The following is a 24,871-nucleotide window of genomic DNA, read 5'->3' as shown; positions in this document are numbered from 1 at the left end:
GCTTTTAGTAGTGTCACATCGTTATTTGCTTATTAGGGTAGGCTACATGAGAGGAGCCCTACCTCGGTGTCTCAGTTTCTGATGCAGGGGGTTCATCCTATATATCATCCCAAGATACCAGAGGTAAGGGATCAGCACAATGTTGTTACAAGACCAGTTGAACCAGCCCGTTTCAAAGAACAATGGGTCTATACTCCATGGAAAAGGAGTGAATTTTTGTCTCTCAAGACCTAGTTACCTGAGCCTAGGAAAAATCCTACTGTGTATTATAAAGATTTGACTGAGGCAGCCTCTTCCACAGTAATGATGCTTGCAGATATTGAAATGTTTTTGGGTTTGTTAGTTCTGTTTGATATTTTGAGACACGTGCACACACAGGATCATGTTGCGGAATTGGGTGGTACGTGGGATCAAATCAAAGCATGGAACCAGGACAGAAAGCCGGGTGACAAGCCTAGGGCAGAGATACTTGCTTTGCCCGGTCGCATTGTAACGTATAAGCATTCTCTTATTCCACTGAGGAAGGTCGACTGGGATAAGTTATCGATTGTTGGCAAAAGAAGGATGAGTGTATCATATTTTTTCACTCTGTTTCTGGATTATTGTTGGCAGCATTTGTCCATCGTGGAAGGAGTCTGACTGTTTGTTAATAGATTTGTTTCCAAGTTGCTTCCTGAGATTGCAACTCGATTACAGGCTTACAAAAGCATCTGGTCCATTTCTTCCCCTTGCATTATTTTGAATAGTGACACAGTCTTATGAGCACAGGGTAAATTAGGATAAAAAGAGAATTGTGTAAAGACATAAGAATCTGAAGATGAAGGTGTTGTTGCAGCAAGCTTGTAAAGGGAATGGTAGAGGACGTGGTGGTTCAACTCGCCAGCTTCCACGCCTAGCAGGAATACTACGCCTGTAGGACCTAATCAGTGTGCGTATTGTAAGGAGGAGGGACACTGATGTAGCAAGTGCCCTGCGTTGTTACAAAAGGTGGTGGTCCCTAGGGGACGAGATTCTCGTGGAAGGGGTCATGCAGCTAGTGGAGCAGACGGGGTTCATAATGCTGCAGCCTCACAAAGTCGTTCTGATAATAATTACTTAGATGACCCTCGGGCAGACAGTATTATCATGATGATTATGACTTATATGAGGTGACAGGAGTGTCTTACAGCTAGGACAGCCAGGAAGAGTGTGAGGGACCAGTTCCGATACCTGTAGATCAGCGTGGTCCTTGTGTTACTGCGAACTTGCATGGCTTAGCAAAGGAATTTTTAGTGGACACAGGTGCAACAGATAGCTCTATATCCCTCTCTTTGGTCCCTGGGGTGGCTCTGTCTGGCCATCATAATGTTTTGGTTGGTTTCTCTGGTGTACCGTTCTTAAGCCCCATTTTAAAACCTCTGGCATTGACTATTGGTCCTTTCACTGTGGATTCACTATTTTTGTTGACATCTAATTGTGGTGAGAATTTGATGGGCTTGTATTTGTTGAAAAAGTTGCATGCCACAATTTATTGTTCTCCAGAAGGTGTCTATATGACAATAGGTCCGGATGTGGTGTGTGCCAAGCTGTGTTTGTCTAAAGTTGTGCCCTTTCGTGCAAAGTTTAAAGACCTGCCACCCACTCTGTGGGCAACGGGTGACACAGATGTGGTATTGTTGCAGATATCGCCTGTTAAGATCTGTGTAAAGGATGGTACCATTTTGCCTCGTGTCCCTCAGTATAAAATACAGCAGGCAGGAGACTGAGCATTGTTACAAATTGTGTAGGATTTGATTGAGAAAGGTGTGTTTGAGGAGACGACTGATAAGTTTTGTAATAGCCCTAGTCTTCTGATTCTTAAAAGGGCCCCTCAGGTTCCACTGATGATCATGCAGATGTTTATCGTTGTGTGATTGACTTGCGCTAGGTTAATAAAATAGTGATTCCCCAGTTTCCGGTGGTTCCTGACATCACCACTCTCTTGACAATGATTCCCTCTTCTGCCTAGTTCTTTTCTGTTATTGATCTAAAAAATGCCTTCTTTAGTATTCCTATCCATCCAAACAGCAGGTATCTGTTTGGTTTTACACTGTCCAGCAAGAGCTTTAGATTCTGTCGAGATCCTCAGGGCTATACTGAAGTTGAAGTATCTATAGTGGATCACTGAAATAATATCGACTACCAAAATATCGACTACCCAAAATATCGAGGAAAAAATATCTACAACCAAAATATCGAGTTTGTATGTACAAACAGGTAAGTACAAAAACATCGAGTACAAAATATCGTTTACAAAAATATCGTTGTAAAAAATATCGACTTTACTAAAAACAATGTTTAATTACATTAATATAAAAAATTGGCTACGCAAGCGGAGATGGCGGTCGCAGCTTGCTAGAGCTCCCGCCTGCCCGCCATTAATCCGACGATTTATCCTGGTCCCTGACCCCGAAAACCCACAACTAAGCGGGGCGATTGTGGCCGGGAGTGCAGGGGACCCTCCGGTGTACTTGGCGGGGGTCCCGCGCTCCGGATCCAGCCTGGGTGGCGAGGCGAGAGGCGCGGCCTGAGGGACTGAGGAGCGGCCGGGGCCTCGATTTTGGAGCTCCCCGGTCGGGGAGCCGTGCAGTGCGTCGCTTGGCCTGGTGGCGGCCGCGACGATCGATAATCCGGGACACCGAGGACGCATAAGACTTGCGCAGGGCCCCTCTCCCGGGGCCCCGCTGCTTTGAGAGGAGATCCGGGGGCGGCAGCAGTGCGCAGGTGGCCGAGACGGCCTGGCGGCCCGGGCACAGCCGGGACCTTGATTTTCGCGGCCCCGCGTCCACCGGGGGCTGGCGGACCCGGAGGGGGTCGGACACCTTGTGGATCCTGCCCAGTGGTGGACGGCCCGGGACACAGATGGCCGGCGGGGCGGCTGGTGGCAACAGTGAGTAGTGGCCCTCCCCATACCCCTTTCGGACCAGAGGCAACACCGGCGCTGTGGCGCAAGATACACTTGGTCTATCCACCCTTCAAGGGGAGGGCTGCTGGTCGTGGGAGGCCCTGCTCATGAGCGGTCATTGAGGCCTGGCCCGCTCTGGACTTGATATTGGGCCATACCTGACCGGCCCCTCCGGGTCCCACTAGGGGGCCAGATTTGGGATTTTGCTCCCCCCCCCCTCCCACTCCCACTGTATTGGATAGACTACAACGGGGGTGGTCGGAGTCCCCCTTATCCGGCTACACTTTTGGGCCCTTATAACCTCGGCTGTCATGACCAGAGGAGGCGGTGGCCCCACCAGGCAAGTGACAATTGATAAATTTACGGGGCCCGGGGGGGTCCTGGACCGTCGGGGGGCGCTCCGCCTGGAGGGGGGCCGGACAATGCAGCCCTTATGGCGGCCATCACCCAGTCAAGGGATATGCTGGACGCCAAGATAGGGGCAGTTGGCGCGGATGTGACCCTGTTGCGCCAGGACCTGAGAAATGCCGTGGCGCGCATCACCGAGACCGAATCCAGGGTGTCGGTGGTAGAAGACGACGTAGCTACCCTTAAAAAGAAAATGGCGGCGATGGAATCTGCGCAACGGACCACGGCGCTCCGGGTGGAGGATGCAGAAGGGCGGGCACGCCGAAATAACCTCCGCGTTATTGGCTTTCCGGAGCGCTGTGGCAAAGGCAACATGGAACAATTCCTCGCACAGTGGCTGGAGTCCTGAATGCCCCCGGGGTCGCTATCTGCCTGCTTCATTATTGAACGAGCGCACCGCGCCTTGACGCAAAGGCCACCTGAGGGCGAGCGGCCTAGGGCGGTGATCGCTAGACTGCTGAATTATCACGACAGGGACGCCATATTGAGGGAAGCTAGAACCAAAGACGCCCTCCTGTACGAAAACAGTAAGATCATGATCTTCCCTGATTACACTAAACTTGTGCAACAGCAGCGTCATTCTTTCTTAGCCGCCAAGGCAAAATTGAGAGGCCTTAAGCTCCAATACTCCCTATTGTACCCGGCGCGCCTGAGGGTGATCTTCCAATCACAGACTTTGTTCTTCGATACACCGCAGGACCTTTTCAAATGGACAGATGAAACGGTGCGGCTCAGACCTAATTCTCAACCGGGACTCAATCCTGGCTCTCCTGACGGGTCACCACGGGCGCGGAGAAACAGGACGACGAAGACTGGCCGGAACGTACGCTCCAACTCGCGCAGGCGAGCGACCTCGGTCGATGGCACACAGAACAGTGGTAGAACCGAAGATTCGGAACATTCTGGCACAGATCATTGAGATCTCCGGGGCCTTGGCTCCCCTATTCTACTGTTAATGCTGTGAATTCTGGTGGGGCTCATCGGGCTGCCTGAGCCCTATTGCTTGCCTGGCTATGCTGCTGCCCTGGGACAGTACTGCTTCTGTCTCCTGAACGTGGATAGAGTTGTGGGGTGGGGGTTCGGGGACTATGTGATAGGGGCTACCACTCTCCCATTAGAGAGAGGGACACTGAGGGAGGGGGGGTGACTTTACTGTTCCTTGTTCGGGGATGTTGGGATCCATTGGTATGGGTGGGCCCGGGCCCTATGTTCTGGTCTCGAGACCACCCATGCCGCGACAGGTACTTCATGGTTCATTGAGGTATGGGGTGGGGGGAGGCGGGTTGCGGGCGGTCAGGGATGGGGCCGCTGAGTTGGGGTTGGGGACCGTTTGGGGCTGTGGGACTGAGGGGTCTGTTGTTGTTGGGAGGGTCGGGGACGGGAGGGGTAGGGGAATGCACGTCCTGTATTTTGAAGACATGGAAAGAGTACATGGTGGGTGGCGATGGCACGGGGGGCCGTCATGTTGGACCTCGATTGACTATGGCTGACTCGCCTCGCGGACTCCCCCGGGAGTCCCTTCGGATAATCACATGGAATGTCAGGGGGATGCTGGATGCAATTAAAAGGGGGGCAGTTCTGCGGTGGGGAAAGAGGGAGGCTGCTGATGTACTCCTGCTCCAAGAAACTCACATGATGGGCTCTAAGGTTCTTAGCTTACAGAGATTTGGATATCATCAGGTCTTTCATGCCGGATTTGTCAGAGGTTCTAGGGGTGTTGCTATACTGGTGCATCGTAGAGTTGCATACGTTCACGAGAAGCAGTGGGAGGACCCTCAAGGCCGCTTTATGTTCATCAAGGGCATGGTGGGCATGGAACCAGTAGTGTTTGGTAGTGTGTATGCCCCCCCCCTCTGCAGTGGGCCCTATCCGAGAAGCTGTTTGCGGTGTGGGATGATATTCCGGAGTCCTTGGCGGTGATTGGCGGCGATTGGAATGAGGTAATGGATGTGCATGTGGACCGTCAGAGGCGGCAGAGAATGCTTGCTGGTCCTTCTGCGAGTTCCCCAACCCGGTTGCAGGCTATGGTTGAGGGATTAGGATGGGTGGATGTGTGGCGGCATTTGCATCCGACAGCGCGAGAATACACATATGTCTCTGCAGTGCATGGCTCGTTCTCGAGGCTGGATTATGTGTTTATGCCTGCCGTCTGTCTGAGTAGAGTGCGCAGCGCTGCGATGCTTCCGAGGGGCCTCTCGGACCACTCCCCTGTCTCAGTCACAATAGACCTTCTGACGAAGAAACAACCTTTCAGGTGGAGGATGTCCTCGTGGCATCTCCAGCAGCCCTCTTATGTCCAACACCTGCGGGAAGCTGTTGCACACTATTGGCGAGAGAACCTAGTAGAAGATATGGATGTTGTGGTAGTCTGGGAAGCCATGAAACCTACTATAAGGGGGGTGGATATTGCTTGGTGCGCTGAAGCCCGCCGTGCTCGTCGGGAGTCGACCACTACGGCTGCCAAACTTGTAGAGGAGCTAGAGCAGCGGAGTCGAGGTGGAGGGGACGAGGTAGCGGTGCGGCTGCTTCTCCAGGCGCAGCAGTCCTATGCCACTCTCCTGATGGACGAGGCTAAACAGGCGTGGCTTGCCACGCGGAGCAGGATATACCAGTGGGGGGACAAGTCCGGTACCATGCTCCATAGGTTGTGTCAGCAGCGTCTCCAGCCGATCACACTGCCGGGCCTCACTGGTGAGGACGGGGTGACGATTACGGAACCGGCTGACCTTGCAGCGAGCTTCGCCGATTATTTTAGGTCACAATATGCCCCACAAGATAGTCTCAGCGCTGAAGACGTAGCTAAATGTATTGACGACTTGCCCCCTCGGGCGGTTTCCGACGAGGCTAGACGGGACCTAGATGCTCCGCTTACGGCGGAGGAGCTAGGGGAGGCGCTGGGTCAACTGAATGTCGGTAAAGCTCCGGGCCCGAATGGCTACCCGTGTGAATTTTTTAAGAAATTCCAGCTTCTCCTTGGGACCCATTACCGGGCTGCTCTGGAGGCGGCATGAGAGCGGGGCGGACTGCCGCCTGACTGGTGCCACGCCGAAATCGTTGTTTTTCAAAAACCTGGTAAACCCCCTGACAGACATGACTCGTATCGCCCCATATCGTTACTAAATATAGAAGCCAAGATTCTAGCTAAGGCGATAGCGAATCGCTTACTCCCCTACATGGTGGACTTGGTCCACCCAGACCAAGCAGGCTTTATGCCCCACCGGGCGACGCGGCACAACATTAGGCGCGCGCAGGCGGCGGTGGACGCGATGGGGGTCCTGGGAGAGGAGGCGGCTTTATTATTGGCAGACATTCATAAGGCGTTTGATTCCGTCAGTTGGACGTACCTTTTCGCGCTCCTCTCCCGCCTCAACCTGGGCCCGGTGCTTCTGTCGTACATCTCACTGCTTTATACAGATGTCACGGCGTCCGTTAGAGTCGCTGGGGCCGCGTCGGGGATATTTCCCATCGGACGGGGGACCCGTCAGGGGTGCCCGTTGTCCCCGTACTTGTTTGCGCTGGTCATGGAGCCGCTAGCGTCTTGGGTTCGCATAGATGCACAGCTGCGGGGTTTTGTTTGGTCTGAAACCCTTATGGATAGGATTGCCTTATATGCGGACGACGTCCTCTTCTTTCTTACTGACTTGGACCGCTCGGGGCCCCGAGTGTTGGAGATAATGAGGATTTTCGGAGAGGTCTCGGGTCTCAGCTTGAGTTTAGGCAAGTCTACCCTCTGGGTGCTGACAGGCAGGGCGGAGGTGGGCCTCTGGGCGTCAGGCTTACGGCAGGCGAGTGATGGTCTGAAGTATTTGGGGGTGTTCCTATCTGAATCCGCCAGTGTTACGTGGGAACGTAATATTGTGCCTGTATGGGGTAAAGTTCAAGACGATATTAAAACTTGGTCCCGGATGCCATTAACCATTTTTGGCAAATCGGCGATATTTAAGATGGTGGCTCTTCCCCGTCTATTGTACCAGTTGCAGAACTACCCTCATCCCATCCCTCCCCAGTGGTTTCGGCAAGTTAATTCTGCCCTGTGTCATTTTCTGTGGGCCGGGGGCGCAGTCAGAGTTGCCCTGAAGACGTGCTTCCTCTCCACGTATTGTGGAGGTTTAGCCACCCCAGATCTGATGTCATATTATCAGGCTTCACAGTTGCTCATACTTAATGAGTGGTGGTATGGTGATAGAGGGGACCCGGCCTACGCCCTGGAGCGCTCATTGATGGGCGACCATACTTTGCACACGGTGCTCTACTCGGCTCGGCTGCGGCGAGTACTGCCATGCGTCACGAGGGTGGTCTTCACGGTGTGGCGGCAGGCGTTACGTCGTATGGGTTGGTGGGGTAGGCTAACTGCTGAGACACCGTTGTGGCATAACGGTCAACTCCCCAGCCTGATGACTCTCTCTGGGTTCGACGGCTGGGATGCTGTTGGGATATCGACATTGGGACAGGTCATGTCCGGGACTACTCTTAAGTCCTTCCAGGACCTTAGCGCTGAGTTCAATATGCCCCAGACCCAGTTCTTCCGATACTTGCAACTCCGGCATGCACTTACACCCAGTATCGCGGACCTCGACTCGCTCCCTGAGTTTAGCCCCATCGAAGCTAAGATATTCATGGGGGACCTGGGTGACAAGAAAATCTCTCGCATTTATCAAACGTTGGTGACCCACTGCTCCTCCACCTTACTGCCTTTGAAAGCCGCATGGGAGGCTGACGTAGGCCCCCTAGATGAAGACGACTGGAGGGAGGCCCTGGAGTCCCCGCGTGGAACCGCGATAGCGATGAGGCTTCGCCTCATTCAATTCAAGTACCTCCATAGGGCTTATTATACACGAGAGAGGCTCTGGAAGGCTGGACTGATTGGCTCGTCGGATTGTTTGCGGTGTGGCGCGACTGTGGGTACGCTGCTGCATACAGTGTGGTCATGCCCTAGATTGATTGGATTCTGGAGGGGCGTATGGAATTGCTTGTCTGAGGTTTTGGGGTGGGACCTCCCACGCACCCATCGGTTGGGCCTACTCCATGTACTCGAGGGCGTGGGTGGGAACATCTACAAGCGCCACTTATTGCTACTGGGCTTAATAGTGGCCAAGCGGGACCTAGCCAGGGCGTGGAAGAATGTCCGGGCCCCCCCCCTGTGTGCATGGAAGGCCGGCTTGGATTTTTATATGGGATTGGAACGACCTGTGTTTGAGGCGAGGGGCTGCCCCAATAAGCATTTTAAGATCTGGAAGAGATGGGCGGAGTACAGGGGGCTGCTTCTCGATCCCCCGGAGGTGCAAGAGGAAGAGTTATAGACAATGGTGCCTCCTTGCTGTGTCATGCCTTACGACCAATGTTACTGAGTGTCTACTGCACGTGCATAGGGTTAGGGTGGGATAAGGGGTGGGTGATGGGGGTGTTGGGCGTTGGGAGGTGTTGGGGGGGACTGGGGTAGGGGAGGGGGATCCTTACTTTGACTTCTTCTTCTTTTCCTTGGCTCTCTTATGATGTGTGTACACTATGCTGCAATGTTTGGTGGCGCTCTCCTGATTGTGGAGAACCACGCCTTTTGCTCTGCTTTAACTCAAATGAAAATAAAAAGTCGTTGTGAAAAAAATATATAATTAACAATACTTAAAATAACTTTTAATAATTAAATAATTAATGAAAGTAAAAAAAAAATATTTTTTAATCATATTTCTTAAAACATATATATATAGTAACAAAATTTAATTAAATAATAGGCAATATTGTATATGTACCCCAAAAACCCAAAAATGACCCTGAACCCTAAAAATACCCCTTTACCCAAAAACTAAAAACTGACCCTGAACCCTAAAAATACCCCTTTACCCAAAAACTAAAAACTGACCCTGAACCCTAAAAATACCCCTTTACCCAAAAACTAAAAACTGACCCTGAACCCTAAAAATACCCCTTTACCCAAAAACTAAAAACTGACCCTGAACCCTAAAAATACCCCTTTACCCAAAAACTGAAAACTGACCCTGAACCCTAAAAATACCCCTTTACCCAAAAACTAAAAACTGACCCTGAACCCTAAAAATACCCCTTTACCCAAAAACTAAAAACTGACCCTGAACCCTAAAAATACCCCTTTACCCAAAAACTAAAAACTGACCCTGAACCCTAAAAATACCCCTTTACCCAAAAACTAAAAACTGACCCTGAACCCTAAAAATACCCCTTTACTCAAAAACTAAAAACTGACCCTGAACCCTAAAAATACCCCTTTAATTTAACATAATTAGCAATTAATCAATTAAATTGAATTAATTACCAATTACATTTTAATTAATTAACAAATATTTTTTAATTAACAATTAATTAAATAGTACTACCAATTATTAAATTTACATATTTAATTAATTATAATTAAATTACTTCCCACCCTATTCCCCTATAAACCCACAACCCGCTACAGAAAATACATTATTTTAATTTACATAATTAGCAATTAATCAAATAAATTAAATTAATTACCAATTAAATTTTAAATACTTAACATATATTATTTAATTACCAATTAATTAATTATTACTACCAATTAATAAATTTACATATTTAATTAATTATAATTAAATTACTTCCCACCCTATTCCCCTATAAACCCACAACCCACTACAGAATAAAATTACACAATAATTTAAAAAAATCATTAATTAAAAATAATTATAAAATAAAATGACACTTTTCACACATATTATAACATAAAAACACTATACATAATTAAATATTATTTAAAAAACTATATTTTTTACTATCTAGATTATATACTTGGATATTTTCACTGTCTATATTATTTACAGTCGATATTACTTCACTTACCTTAAAAACGATATTTTGGCTGTCGATATTCTGTCTAGTCGATATTTTCTCCAAACGATATTTAAAACTCGATATTCTGTCCAAACGATATTTTGGAGTCGATATTATGTCTGTGCACCATCTATAGTCAGGCCTTAAAGGCCCAATTAGATTATCTTATCTTTCCTGCAGGTAATGTATTGCTTGAGCATGTTGAAGGCCTCCTCATCTCTTCTGACACGGAACAAGGCTGCAGGGACAGTACAGTGAAACTGTTATTGCATCTGGCACACCACAGAGATAGTTTCCCTTTCTAAATTTCAGTATTGTCTACAGGAGGTCACCTATTTAGGTCACCAACTGTCGAAGGAGGGTAGGAGATTGACCCCTGAGAGCATCAGTAGCATTGTTAAAATGCCCATTCCTCAAACTCAAAAAGATGTGCGTGCTTTTATTGGCATTACTTCCTATTGTCGTCAATGGATTCCAAATACCTTCCTATTAACCCTTTAAGTGCTGCCGTCGGCCAACGGTCGTCACGGCACTACCTCCCCAGTGCTGCGTGCGACCGTTGGACGTCCAGTTCAGCACTGGATAATGGACAGCGCAGCACTGGGGAGGTATGTTTACGAAGCTCCTAAGGTGTTAACCAAACCTCTGCTTGCACTAACCACTAAAGATGTGCATGAGCCCCTGACTTGGATGCCTGAATATCAGCAGTCTTTTGAGCAATTAAAAGCTGCACTTTGTTCAGCTCCTGTGCTTGGCACACCTAACTACAACAAGCTGTTTGTATTATATGTCCATGAAACAGCTGGTTGTGCACTTTCTGTTTTAACACAAAACTTTGGAGATAAGCAATGTCCATGGAATTCTTTTTCTGCTATTCTTGACCCTGGTGCAAGAGCCCTCCCGAGCTGTCTAAGAACGGTTGCAGCCGTGACTGTCTCGATAAGACAATCGGCTGTACTCGTACTTGATACTGACCTCACAGTCATGGTACCCCATGCTATGGATTCCCTTTTGAATAAAACCAAGACACAGCACCTCACCAGTGCACGTCTGACCAGTTATGAATTGACTCTTTTTGACAACCATATCACGTTCAAACGGTGTGCCAATCTGAACCCAGCCACATTACTATCCCTCTCTTCTGAAAATAACAAAACTGAGAAACATTATTGTATCTTCCGGACGGAATAATAGATGAAAAGACGTGTCGACCTGACTGATGTTCTCTTATCTGACCCACAAGAAGAACTATATGTTGATGGTACTTGTTTCAAATTGCCAGATAGCCATTCAACTGCTGCTTATGCCATCACCACATTGTGTACAGTTGTAGAGACATCACAAGTCCCTTTTCCCTCGCCCAAGCAGCTGAGTTTGCCTCCCTTGTTCGAGCTTGTGAATTGAGCGATGGACAGATTGTCAATATTTATACTGACAGCCAGTATGACTTCGGGGTCGTGCTCAATTTTCGACAACTCTGGGCTGAGAGAGGGTTCCTTACTTCCCATGGAACAACAATTCAGAATGGTCTTCTTATAGTGAGGCTTTTATGTGCTTTGACACTCCTGAGAAGCTGGCCATAGTGAAGTGTAGCACCTACAGAAAGATCACTGACAATGTAGGCAGATGGAACGCCTTTGCTGATCAGACAGCTAAGGAAACAGCATGGACTAAGATGCAGAGAATATGTGTGGCAGGTCCTGCTAGGTGGGTGCCTGAAGGTGCTATGTTTGATGATACGCATGGGAACGTGAAAGATATCCAAAGCGAGGCTACAATAGAAGAACTAGCCATAGGGCAAGAAAGTACAGCACAATTGAATGACAAGGGATGTTGGATTGATAAGTCAGGAAAGCAGAGATGGATGTTACCAGATGCACATGTTCTTCCTGTGGTTACTAGACCCCATGGCCCAGCCCATATTAGTGCTAAAGGTATTTGCAAGTTGCTAGACCCTGTATGGCAAAATGACAACTTTCCCAAGAAAGCTGCTCATTTAGTTAAACATTGCATGGTGTGCATGAGGAACAATCCTGGGAAAGGTACCCCTACACCACCTGGCAATTTTGCAACACCAACTTTTCCTTTTTAGGTTCTCCAATTTGACTTCACTGAGGTGGTCAGGGTCAATAATTTGAAGTACGTGTTGGTGGTTGTTTGTGCATTCAGTAAGTGGGTTGAGGCTTACCCCACTAAAGAAAATACAGTCATTAAGCCTGCAAGGGTACTCCTGAAGGAGTTCTTTCATTATTTGGCTTTGCCCCGTTTGATCTGGAGTGATAACGGAAGTCACTTTAATGCCAAAGTCATACAGTGAATTTTTGACTGTTTACACATAAAACAGAAATATCATGCTGCCAATACCCCCCAGTCAGCAGGTTTGGTTGAGAAGTACAATGGTACTCTCAAATTTTTTTTAGCAAAGATTCAGGAAAGTAAAGTTTTACAGTGGCCTGATGCTTTACCATTAGCTCTTTTGTCAACAAGAACAACAGCACATTCTAGGACAGAATAATCATCATATGAGGTTGTGTTTGGACACCCTGAAAATGTCTGGGGCGTCCTGCATCCCCGTCGGTTTTCAGACATTGAGTTTCCTTTGTTGACAGACTATCTGTGCAAGTTAAGTGAAAATCTGTATTCTATTCACCAACAGATCTAGGACACTCTACCAGGTATACCAGAGGGACCCGGACACAACATTAAGCCTGGTGATTGGATCCTAGTGAGTAATTCTCAGTGGAAAAAGAGTTTGGAGCCACTCTGGAAGGGACCTGAACACGTCCTTCTAGCCACCAGGAGTGCAGTCAAGGTTTCTGGCCTAAAGAACTGGATCCATGGTGTCCATTGTAAATGAGTGCCTCTACCCTTACCTTATGACCAATGGGTCGCTGATGGCGTTGGGGACACTGAGTGTGAAAAATTCCCATGGTTAGTTCCCTTCAGTGTTGCGCATTTACATGGCCCCAAACGGATGCTGAAAATGATGACGTGCTAGATGCAGCAGTCCCTCGAGAAATCCGAGCCATCAAGGAGACACTGTTTGTTGACCCCTGTGTGCCTGGAGTCACCTGTGCGCCTGGAGTCACCAAGTTGCATCCTGGATCTGGGAATAGTGCACAAAAGGAGAAGTCATATGCGATATGGATGGACAATGTAAGTTAGGGTGTACTTTTGCTGTAGTACCTGCAGAGTCAGTTTAGGGTGAAGTGAAATTTCTGCATTATTCATGACATTGGACAGGTTAAGTTGCATGTGCTGTCTTGTGGGGATCATTGTGGGATTCATCGAGAGCTTAGGACAGAACAAGCTCCACCACCGGTGCTCAAGAGCGCCAAAATTGATGAACAATAGGAGCTTATACCAGTGAGGCTCAAACGGCCTTCAGGAACACTTGTCTTTATTATCATTTCTGTTGTATTTTTTTCCTTGCCTAATCATGCATCCTTTTGGTCGGCTTGTGGCTGAGGAAGAACAGCCATTTGCACCACTGTGTTCAATCAAGGGTTGTTGAAAAAGAGTAAAATAATTTGCATACTGTTAGTTACGATGGAACTAGCAACAAGACTTGGAGTATTGCGGTTCCTGGAGGAGAAATTTCCTCTACACTCCTTGGTATGCACTACTACTCATCCAGAGCACATTTTTGTTACTTTGGCCCCTCACAAAGAAGAGCATAGAAAGTCCTACACAGACAATGTATTTATACAAATGTTGCAACAGGGCCACAATGTATCCAATACAAAAAATTGTTAGGTTTGTGGATTTTTCCCCTCAGTTACTCACAGAAGTGACAATTTACTGTCCATGCCATTGTCATATATTGGAAGCTGTGAAGGGTTGGTTCAATTATTTAGCTTGGTACATTATCATTTCCAATTCTCTACTATAGGTTTGAAATCAGCTGGTTCTTGCACTGTGGTAGAGTATATATAAGTTTGCCATCAAGGGTTTAATCCTGTGGGGTTGGCAGGACAAGGGACTTCTTGTACATTATCCCCAAAATCCTGAATGAACCTACGCGAAACAGTGAAGAATGAAACATGGCTTTGAATGGAAATGTCTGCTTTTTACAGGTTCAACGCTTTTGACTATTTTCAATCTTTCCAAGCTTGCAATGTTACCATGGATAAACTGATACCTGTATCCGTGGTCAATACAACAGCTGTTTTCTGTGTCCAGGGAACCATAAAGTTAAAGGTGTGAGAGAGTACGTGCAATTATACCTATTGTTTGAGAATGATTAATATTCCGCCTTTGATCCCGCCTCATAGTGTTTTTTTTGTTTGTGGATCCCAAGCTTATGTGTGGCTTCCAAGGGATGGTCAGGCACATGTTATCTCTCTTATTTCTTCCTCCTGTATATGTTGCCTTATCCAGTTATCATAAAGATAATCAGGTACAGCATAGGAGCACTTACTTATCTCGAGTGAGAAGGGCTATTGACACTGAAGATATAGATCAGACGGACACCACTGCACAGCAATTTGGGGATGTTATCAAAGGCCTCTTACCCTTTTGGGGCCCCATGGCCAATAGCCATCAGATTCATTACTTCATAATCAATAGGGGAAAGGATCACTTGTCCTGCATAAACCAAGGTCTGCAGGTAGGTAAGTGGGTGTCTCCCAATAAAAGACCCTCATACACACGTTTTTCTGGGTATCTCGTAGCGGTATATGATGTGTCCCCGCTTATTTGAACACGTGAGTGCGTAATCCTTGGGTCTGTTTTTTGTGTGTGCACCCTCCGCCAGGAGGCTTTACCTTTGGTTAAGGCAGTAGTGATCGTGGAAAGGTGGGTGAAAAAGGTGGTGATAAGTTAAAATTGTCCAAAGCTGCCAGGAAATTGATTTTAATAGGTCTGGAGTTGGACAAGTATAAAATTATTTTGTGCAGCTGTTGAATCGGTTATGAATTCTAGCGCACTTCATTAGTGTTTTAAAAAGGTCGACATGTTTCAGACTTAGTCGCCAATAGGTCAGTAGGCTTTCCTCAGGACCAAAAAGGTGCAGTGAATAAAGTGAAAGAATAGGTAAATTTATAACCTGATTCTTGAGGTAGTAGAAGGTCGCATTGTACCTATAAGAAAAAGAGAACGTACACACAACAACATATAGGGAAAAGGGGTTGGGAGACATACAGTTGTGTACAATTGTACAGTTTTTTAAAACCACTGATTTGTACAAGAAGCTACAAAATGGCAATACTTTGTGCAGAATCACTATCATTTCAGGCGTCAACTTATTCATTCTCATGCCATTTTGAAAAAGAGTGATTTTGCTATACTGTAGTGCGCTTAGTTGTAAAGTCTATCCGTGTCAGACTCTCTTTCAAAGTACTGGTAACCAGAGTGGTGACATGCTTGTTCGCTATCTGGTGACAGTTCTCTGTTGTATTTATTGGTGGCTATATGGTGCTCTTGTTTGTGGAGTGGGATTTCTCTTTTCTGATAGTGATAGTGATTCTGCACAAAGTATTGCCATTTTGTAGCTTCTTGTACAAATCAGTGGTTTTAAAAAACTGTACAATTGTACACAACTGTATGTCTCCTAACCCCTTTTCCCTATATGTTGTTGTGTGTACGTTCTCTTTTTCTTATAGGTACAATGCGACCTTCTACTACCTCAAGAATCAGGTTATAAATTTACCTATTCTTTCACTTTATTCACTGCACCTTTTTGGTCCTGAAGAAAGCCTACTGACCTATTGGCGACTAAGGCTGAAACATGTCGACCTTTTTAAAACACTAATGAAGTGCGCTAGAATTCATAACCGATTCAACAGCTGCACAAAAAAATGTTATACTTGTCCAACTCCAGACCTATTAAAATCAATTTCCTGGCAGCTTTGGACAATTTTAACTTATCACCACCTTTTTCACCCACCTTTCCACAATCACTACTGCCTTAACCAAAGGTAAAGCCTCCTGGCGGAGGGTGCACACACAAAAAACAGACAAAAGGATTTAGCACTCACGTGTTTAAATAAGCGGCGACACATCATATACCGCTACGAGATACCCAGAAAAACGCGTGTATGAGGGTCTTTTATTGGGAGACACCCACTTACCTACCTGCAGAACTTGGTTTATGCAGGACAAGTGATCCTTTCCCCTATTGATTATGAATAACTAATGGAGACTGAAAGGATCCGATATCTCTCTCTCCCCCCCCCTCAATTGATCATACGAGGTTATCAATACAACAGCTGGAATATTGACAAACATCACTGCTGAGCTTCAAGCTACAAGATTAGTAACTTTGCAGAATCGGATGGTGTTAGACGTTATATTCAAGTGTGAACAAATAATTACGAAATACAATTGCTGAGTGGACCATTAAATATACAAGAATAATATGTGAACGACCAAATATAGTGAGGTATCAAACATATATATTTATTTATATGAATATAATTATTTTAGAATGTTTATGTTTCTTTTTTTACACAAAAAATTAAAACCTAATATAAAAAACAGTTACTCAATGTGCGTAGTAACATCATACACTGTTTAACACAATTGTTGGACCCTAGTCACTACTTTTAGGTATGCAGGCATGCTATTACACTCATACTCTACCTATTTCTACAAGGATATTTTACAAAGACAATGTATACAATTGATGTACAAGTAGTGGCAACACATGAAAAGAACAACAATGTAGTAACTATAGTTCAAATTACATCATAGGGGTTTCATGAAGGAAAAGTATACATGTTAATCATTTCTGAAGATTTGCATGTCCTATGCGCGTTTTGGCATTACGCCTTCATCAGGTAGCCATGTATGTAAGGAAACCTATAAGAATTCATTTGAAGAAAAAAAAGCAGCCTTGTAAGTCACATATTAAGGGTCCTACTCAAAATGTATACTATAATGGATAAACAAATCTAGAAGAAAAATGGTTAAACCTGTCGTAGGGAAAGACTGAAGAGGATAAAACAAAGAAAAAAGTGATGCTAAAAAAATCCACCATTTAGTGTGTTTGATGGAAACAATAATGAGTATGGGTGGAGCCCATGAATTCGAAAAACACCAACAAGAGATGAAAATATGCATGCACGGATAGGGTACCATGAGAGGTGCACATGGCACTCAGATTAGGGTTATCATGAATCTATATTAAGACAAGCATGTCAATATGGTACCCTAATACTGCCCAATGAATGTTGGGAACCACATATCTGAGACACGTATGTATAGCCGATGAAGAAGGAGAAAATTGTTACCTTGTCAGATATACAGGATCATCTGACCTTGAAGGAATGATGTACTGGTGGCACTGGGGTTTGGGTATGAGTAGCCCCTTGTGAAAAAACCAAGCAAGATAATTTTGGTATAAGAGAAGCCTGATAAAAAAACGGATATTAAAAGGGAGATGCAGAAAAGATGGAGACAATGCTGCTTACCTATAGAGGCGATGTATGGCTGCACTCAATTGGATTACAAATGATGCAAGAATGTGATGCAATATATCGCTGCGTACAATTTAATAGGAAATGTTTGGAAGCGGTATTCTACAAAGGCGAAAGCAGTGAAAGCTGTCAGTATGCCTTGCGTTTAGGTACCCATAACCACGTGGATGTGTGTACAAGTGTACGATGAAAGTACCCTGGAACTTTCCAGGTACATATCATTCGATAGAGTGAAACACACCTACCTCAGTTTGAGGTATCAACACATATACATGAGCCCGCAGCTGTTCTAAGTCGAAAAGATGGGGATGTCAATAACCCACAGGAGCCAGTAAACATACTGGTAGGAATGCCTGAATGGGTCTCTGGTGCCTAAAAGACAATGGGCCCAATTCACAGAACTAATATAAGACAAATCCTAAACTTATTACCATTTTGGTATTCACAGAACGTACTTACTACTTTTGGTATTCACGGAAGGCACTTACTACTTTTGGTATTTACAGAGTGCATTTACTACTTTTGGTATTCACAGAATGCACTTACTACTTTTGGTATTCACAGAATGGATTTACGACTACTAACTTTACGTCCACACTCAGGCAGGAATTCCTCCACCCGGAGCGAATATTCTGCTCCCGAGCCAAAACTCCTCTTCCGGCCCGGAACTCCCGCTTTTGTGCCGGGATACCTCCATTTTGGCCTGATGAATGTTTCAAGTGCCTACCATCCCCCACCACGCTCAAGCTGAAGTCAATTAACATTAACTGCAAGACCAGCACCACAAAACATATAAAAGCAGCACACATTGAAGAAACAGTTTTGGCCACAGTGAGTTCGTGTTCACAATCTCTGTACATCGCCAGAGGAAAATGGAACAAATGAGGAGGAAGAAGAACTTTACTAATGAGGGGACCACCATGTTTGTGGAGTACATAGTGAGGCACCACAAACGCATATATGGTGTCCCATCTTACTGCACCTGTGGCACACAGAAGACAGCTCTATGGCAGCAATTAGCCACTGCTGTCAGAGCATTGGTGGAGGAGACGTGCACAGTCTAGGACAACAAGAAGAAGTGGCAGGATGAAAAGAAGAGGGTGAAGGAGAAGTACTCCAGGATTGTATTGAACAGGATCCTCCCTGCCCCACACTCTGGACCCCGCCTCAGTTCACCCCACTAGAGGAGGATATCCTCACCACAATCCACCCCAGCATGGTCCATGGGCTTCCTGTGAGTGATGTCCGCAACGTGGTACCAGGTAAATGGGATGACAAGAAAAAGTGTATGAAAAGATTGTCTGTGTTGCCCTGCCATTGTGAGTAAGGAAGTTGTCCAAAGTGTATATAAAAATATAGTCAGTCAGAGTCATGTGTTACCCTCTGTATGTTGCACCACAGGTCCCAGAATCCTTTGTATTAGAAATGGCAAATTCCTCTCCCACTATTGAAAACATGGGCACAGTACTGCTGCCGTATATACCTAACACTGCTAAGTAGCAATTGACAAAGTGCCCTTTCCAGTTATTCAGATGCGGCTAAGTCAGTCAAAAACGTAAAGGGTTGTGGAGCATATAAAATCAACTGACAAATGAATTGAGACAATACAAGGAGGCAGATTTACAAAGTACTGAAGCGACACACAATTATATCCTTGCGCTACCACAGATGCGTCACATTTACAATGTGGCACACCGTGGCACAGGGATAGACAGATGTGTGTTGCATCTGATGTCGTAAGGGTGACGCTTTGCTGGTGTTGTGTTGCAAGTGCAACGCAACTCCAACAATATTCATGGACCACCCACACCTAATGTGCTGCGCCACTCCTTACGTCTGCTTCAAGCAGGCAGAAAGTTTTGTCACAGTGGCCTCTGAAAAATGACTCAGTGAAATCTTGTAGATTTCACTGCGTCACTTTTAAGAGGCATTTCCAAAGGAACGCCCACCCTGCTTACATTAAATCTGATGCAGGTTTAATGCTGCGCAGGGCTTTACAACCTGACCCATATCCCTAGTTGCGTCACGTTGTAAATAAGTCGTAATGTGGTGCATGTTTTACGCTGCCGCTGTGTCACAGAAGTGACGCAACTGCAGCGTAAATGGATTTACATGTGACCTGTAAATCTGCCACAAATTAACCAAGAAGTAGCTCACCCTGTGCCAGCCAAAAACACAACGCAGAAGGTGAGAGAATCTTCAGATCAAAATATGTCATTCACATATTCCGTTGTTCAATTTCCATCCTGCCACGCCACTTCAACCCCAATGCCCCACTGCTCTTACCTGCCCCGTCTGCGTCAGTACTTCACAACACTGTTAGCATTCAGAAGATATGGGGAAATGCCGGACAAGTTCCACATGAACATTTCCCATTTGGTTACTTTTCTCTCTTCTTACCAATTGACACAGACAACCACAGTAGCAGAGGTCCCTGCATCTTCTGGGAGGACATAACATCATCCAGGGCAATGCATACCACCCTCTCTAACTGGTAAGTCAAACTGGTCAGGAGATGGTCAAAATGCATACATTGTCATGTGACAACAGAAGGACATATAGTGCATGCATATGAAAGGTAACCAAAGAAGAAAAACTAGCTCAATAACTATTGAAGTTGTCAATGGCCATTCACCTTTAGCAAATGACATATATGAATAGCGAAAGACAAAATATAATATGTCTTGGCTCATCTTACCTTTGTAATTGGGGAACATAACATATATTTCACCAACAGTCCCAGACCTGGGAACTCAGTCCTGGAATCGAGTGCCACAACAATTCAAAAGGGTGTCCCCACTATATTGTAATATTATCTGTACACCTAATCAAGAAATCCAAAGTTAACAAATATGACAATGATGAACAAGAAGTGAGATACCATTGTCAGTAGTATTGACAATGCATCCACTGTCCAACTTAGAATGTTTTCACTATACATGAAATCGCCCAGTCCACCCAGCTGGTCATGTACTTCTTACATTGGATGGCTTATTTGTTGGCCATCAACAAAACACAATAGTGGACCTTACTTCAAGATTCATGGTCATGTCATTTTTATATACGTCACTTCTAGGTAGTGGCCCCATAACAAGTTATATGTGGGATCACTCACGATATTAAGTGCTACACACTTCTGCAATGGTTGTGCCCACAACTGCTTGTGCTTATCCTTTGTGCCTCAAATTGAGCGCATCACATGAGACAGCAGAAATGTAAAGTTGCAAACACACTTATCATTGTAGGAACAATGAGGTCCTCCCAGAATCAAAGACACACACTGACTTCTGCTACAAAGCTGGCTGTAACATCTGGTCACAGACCACATACCGGGCCGGTGCTGGGCAATGGTAAGTTAACCCAAGAATAATGTACATGAATGCTCCTTAAATGTGCCTTTAATCTCCACTGTATGTTGTATGTGTTGTACAACACTGTTGTCCTGCATCACAATATGCTCACATATGGCATTTTACCACATACAGGATCGGACCTTGGAGGCTAATGAAAGGATTACACAATTTGTATGCCAAGTGAGTGCAGAATGGACATAAAATAGTTCAATGTGTCATATGAAGTGTCCTAAACACAACTGGCTTGCAATTCAATGATATGATAGCTTCCTAGAAAAACATCTATGGTAAAATCTTATTGAAATTGGTATGGATGAGGCTCACACTGATGCCAGTTGTGTACCTTTGAGATGGGTGCATAGGCTGTTAAAGTGAATCTCCATGCAGTTACATTTTCAAATCATGTGTCTGAAAAGCAACACGCTAATCCAGTACAGGCGGAAAGCATCAAAGCTCCTCAACTTAGCCGCAATATGGGATCATAACCAAATGTTGCATTCTGCTTGACTCCTCCTACTGTATTCACATATATAGGTGAGTGGTTGACATATGAGGTTAGGATGTCTGCTGTATTAGACACCATCTGTTGTCAGCTAAGTACTATGTATACCAAAAGACACACCTACAGTCTCACTCATGTGTTTAGAAGCATCACATTCAGTAATGCCCTTCCTCTCTCGAACCTAACTCACGTGTTATTTGTCATTAAGGGGGAGACATCCCTTAAGGATTAGAACCCTCACTCACCCGAAGGTGACATGCTTCATCATAAGGGTCCTCCTTACCCGTGGGAAAACCTAGTCGCCACTGGGAGCTACTACTTCGAAGTTTAAGGAAGGAGCTCAGAGATGTTTTGTTGGTAAAAGGATGGGTACTAATCCCATATGTGAGGATGATGAGTGTAGTGAGGTTTGCAGCGCTGTGAGAGAGAGTAGAAGAGTGAGTTAAAACTGTCTAGATAGAAATCACTGACATTTGTTTTATTGATGTGTTCTACCTGACAGGATTAAAATGAAACAGCACAGTGGTATGGATATATAACCACTGTCACATTGTGGTCAACCTGTTTCAGCCTATTGATCAAACCTTTGTATCAGCGGCTTTCTTCAGGACCAGATATAATAGTGATATTGCTGCTTCAAAAGTGAAAATAATAAAGTATATACAACACCAGTATTCCTGCTTATCCTTCTTTTGTCAGGTTATACCCAAGGTATCTATAGATAAGAGACAAAAAAAGGAGGGAGGGAATAGGGGAAGGAGAGAGAGAGAGAAGGGGCACAAGCAATAAATCACATGGTAACTTAGGCATTGTGCATTGTCACAATATCAGAAGTCTATTTGTGCTTCTTGTTAGTCACAACCATTACGGACTTACCCTCAATTGTAGGATAGCCCTGCCTCACCCCAACCTGACAGGCTGCTTAGGAAGGAGGCCCCGCTCTGCGGGAGGAAAGGAAAATGTTGATGGTGTTAGAATTCTATTCACCACCTGCACCTAATCCTTATTTCCTTGTAAACCAAAACAGGGGGCCAGAGGTACATCCAGGTCAAGACGATCAAGGGACCCACCAACCAGCCACTCCAAGTATCTCCGAGTATTTTTGAGTCAAAGGATTTTGCGGGGCCAGGACACTGGAGTGATAGACACTCCATGGGGAGACTAATTCTAAATAAACCAAACAAAAATACAAATGCTATTACCACCTGATAGCTAGGCTATTTTTCGGGTGTCAGCATTCAAGATAAAAAGATAGAATGCTCCTGCAGACATACAGCTTACCTGTCCGTCGGTACCTCGACTCGTAAGAGTGCTCGCCCCGGGAACGAGACAGCGGACACACATTTATACTCATGCGGCATGATTGACTGCCGCTGTGCGAAAACCGGGTCCTCAGGCCCGTAGTGGTCCAATGATTGCCTGTATAATCTATTGGGCATGCGTCTACGTTGGTAACACTACTTTCTGCGCATGCGCGCTTGAAAGGACTAATTACGTAAGCGTTTCTAGTTACCGGAATTCATTGAATAAAAAATAGAAAATAAACCGGTACGCATTCTTGTTGATAACACCCTCGTCTCTCCAATAACTCCAATAACTCATTCATTGACTGACTGGGAAACCGTACTTAATCAGCTGAAGGTCATAGCCAGATCACCACTCTATGTGCGCATGTGCCGTAAATTCTAAACATGCGCATGCGTACGGAACGGTACACTGTGTCTAAGCCCGTCTGTGCTGTATAACACCACGGGACCTGTAATCTTGAAAAGCTCATATGCCAGCAATAGTATCTTGCGAGTGGTTTTTTCAGAACCATAACTGGCCAGTTATGGTTCTGAAAAAACCACTCGCAAGATACTATTGCTGGCCAGTTATGGTTATGAAAAAACCACTCGCAAGATACTATTGTTATCAACAAGAATGCGTACCGGTATATTTATTGTTTATTTTCTATTTTTTATTCAATGAATCATTGGAACACTACTGGCGTGAGGACCCGGTTTTTGCACAGCGGCAGTAAATCATGCCGCATGAGTATAAATGTGTGTCCGCTGTCTCGTTCGGTACCTCCCGGGGTGAGCTCTCTTACGAGTCGAGGTACCGACGGACAGGTAAGCTGTATGTCTGCAGGAGCATTCTATCTTTTTAACTTGAATGCTGACACCCGAAAAATAGCCTAGCTATCAGGGTGGTAATAGCATTTGTATTTTTGTTTGGTTTATTTAGAATTAGTCTCCCCATGGAGTGTCTATCACTCCAGTGTCCTGGCCCCGCAAAATCCTTTGATTCAAAAATACTTGGAGATACTCGGAGTGGCTGGTTGGTGGGTCCCTTGATCGTCTTGACCTGGATTGAACTCTGGCCCCCTGTTTTGGTTTACAAGGAAATAAGGATTAGGTGCAGGTGGATTATTGAATTCTAACACCATCAAAATGTTCTTTTCCTCCCGCAGAGCGGGCCTCCTTCCTGAGCTGCCTGTCAGGTTGAGGTGAGGCAGGGCTATCCTACAATTGAGGGTAAGTCCTTAATGGTTGTGACTAACAAGAAGCACAAATAGACTTCTGATATTGTGACAATGCACAATGCCTAAGTTACCATGTGATTTATTGCTTGTGCCCCTTCTCTCTCTCTCTCCTTCCCCTATTCCCTTCCTCCTTTTTTTGTCTCTTATCTACAGATACCTTGGGTATAACCTGACAAAAGAAGGATAAGCAGGAATACTGGTGTTGTATATACTTTATTATTTTCACGTTTGCAGCAGCAATATCACTATTATATCTGGTCCTGAAAAAAGCCGCTGATACAAAGGTTTGATCAATAGGCTGAAACATGTTGACCACAATGTGACAGTGGTTATATATCCATACCACTGTGCTGTTTCATTTTAATCCTGTCAGGTAGAACACATCAATAAAACGAATGTCAGTGATTTCTATCTAGACAGTTTTAACTCACTCTTCTACTCTTTCACACAGCGCTGCAAACCTCACTACACTCATCATCCTCACATAAGGGATTAGTACCCATCCTTTTACCAACAAAACATCTCTGAGCTCCTTCCTTAAACTTCGAAGTAGTAGCTCCCAGTGGCGACTAGGTTTTCCCCACTGGTAAGGAGGACCCATATGATGAAGCATGTCACCTTCGGGTGAGTGAGGGTTCTAATCCTTAAGGGATGTCTCCCCCTTAATGACAAATAACAAGTGAGTTAGGTTCGAGAGAGGAAGGGCATTACTGAATGTGATGCTTCTAAACACATGAGTGAGACTGTAGGTGTGTCTTTTGGTATACATAGTTATTAATGAGGGAACACACACCCACTGGTCTATAAAAGTTCCTTCCCGACCCCCAATCTACGGTAGTGATATGTCAGCTAAGTACTGCCATGATGTTGGAAATAGGGTATGCAAACAGAGGACACCCAAAGGATGGACATGAG

Source organism: Lissotriton helveticus, chromosome 4_1 (genome assembly GCF_964261635.1).
Source record: "Lissotriton helveticus chromosome 4_1, aLisHel1.1, whole genome shotgun sequence".
In the NCBI taxonomy this organism is placed as follows: Eukaryota; Metazoa; Chordata; class Amphibia; order Caudata; family Salamandridae; genus Lissotriton; species Lissotriton helveticus.
Note: the sequence above shows the minus strand (reverse complement) of the source record.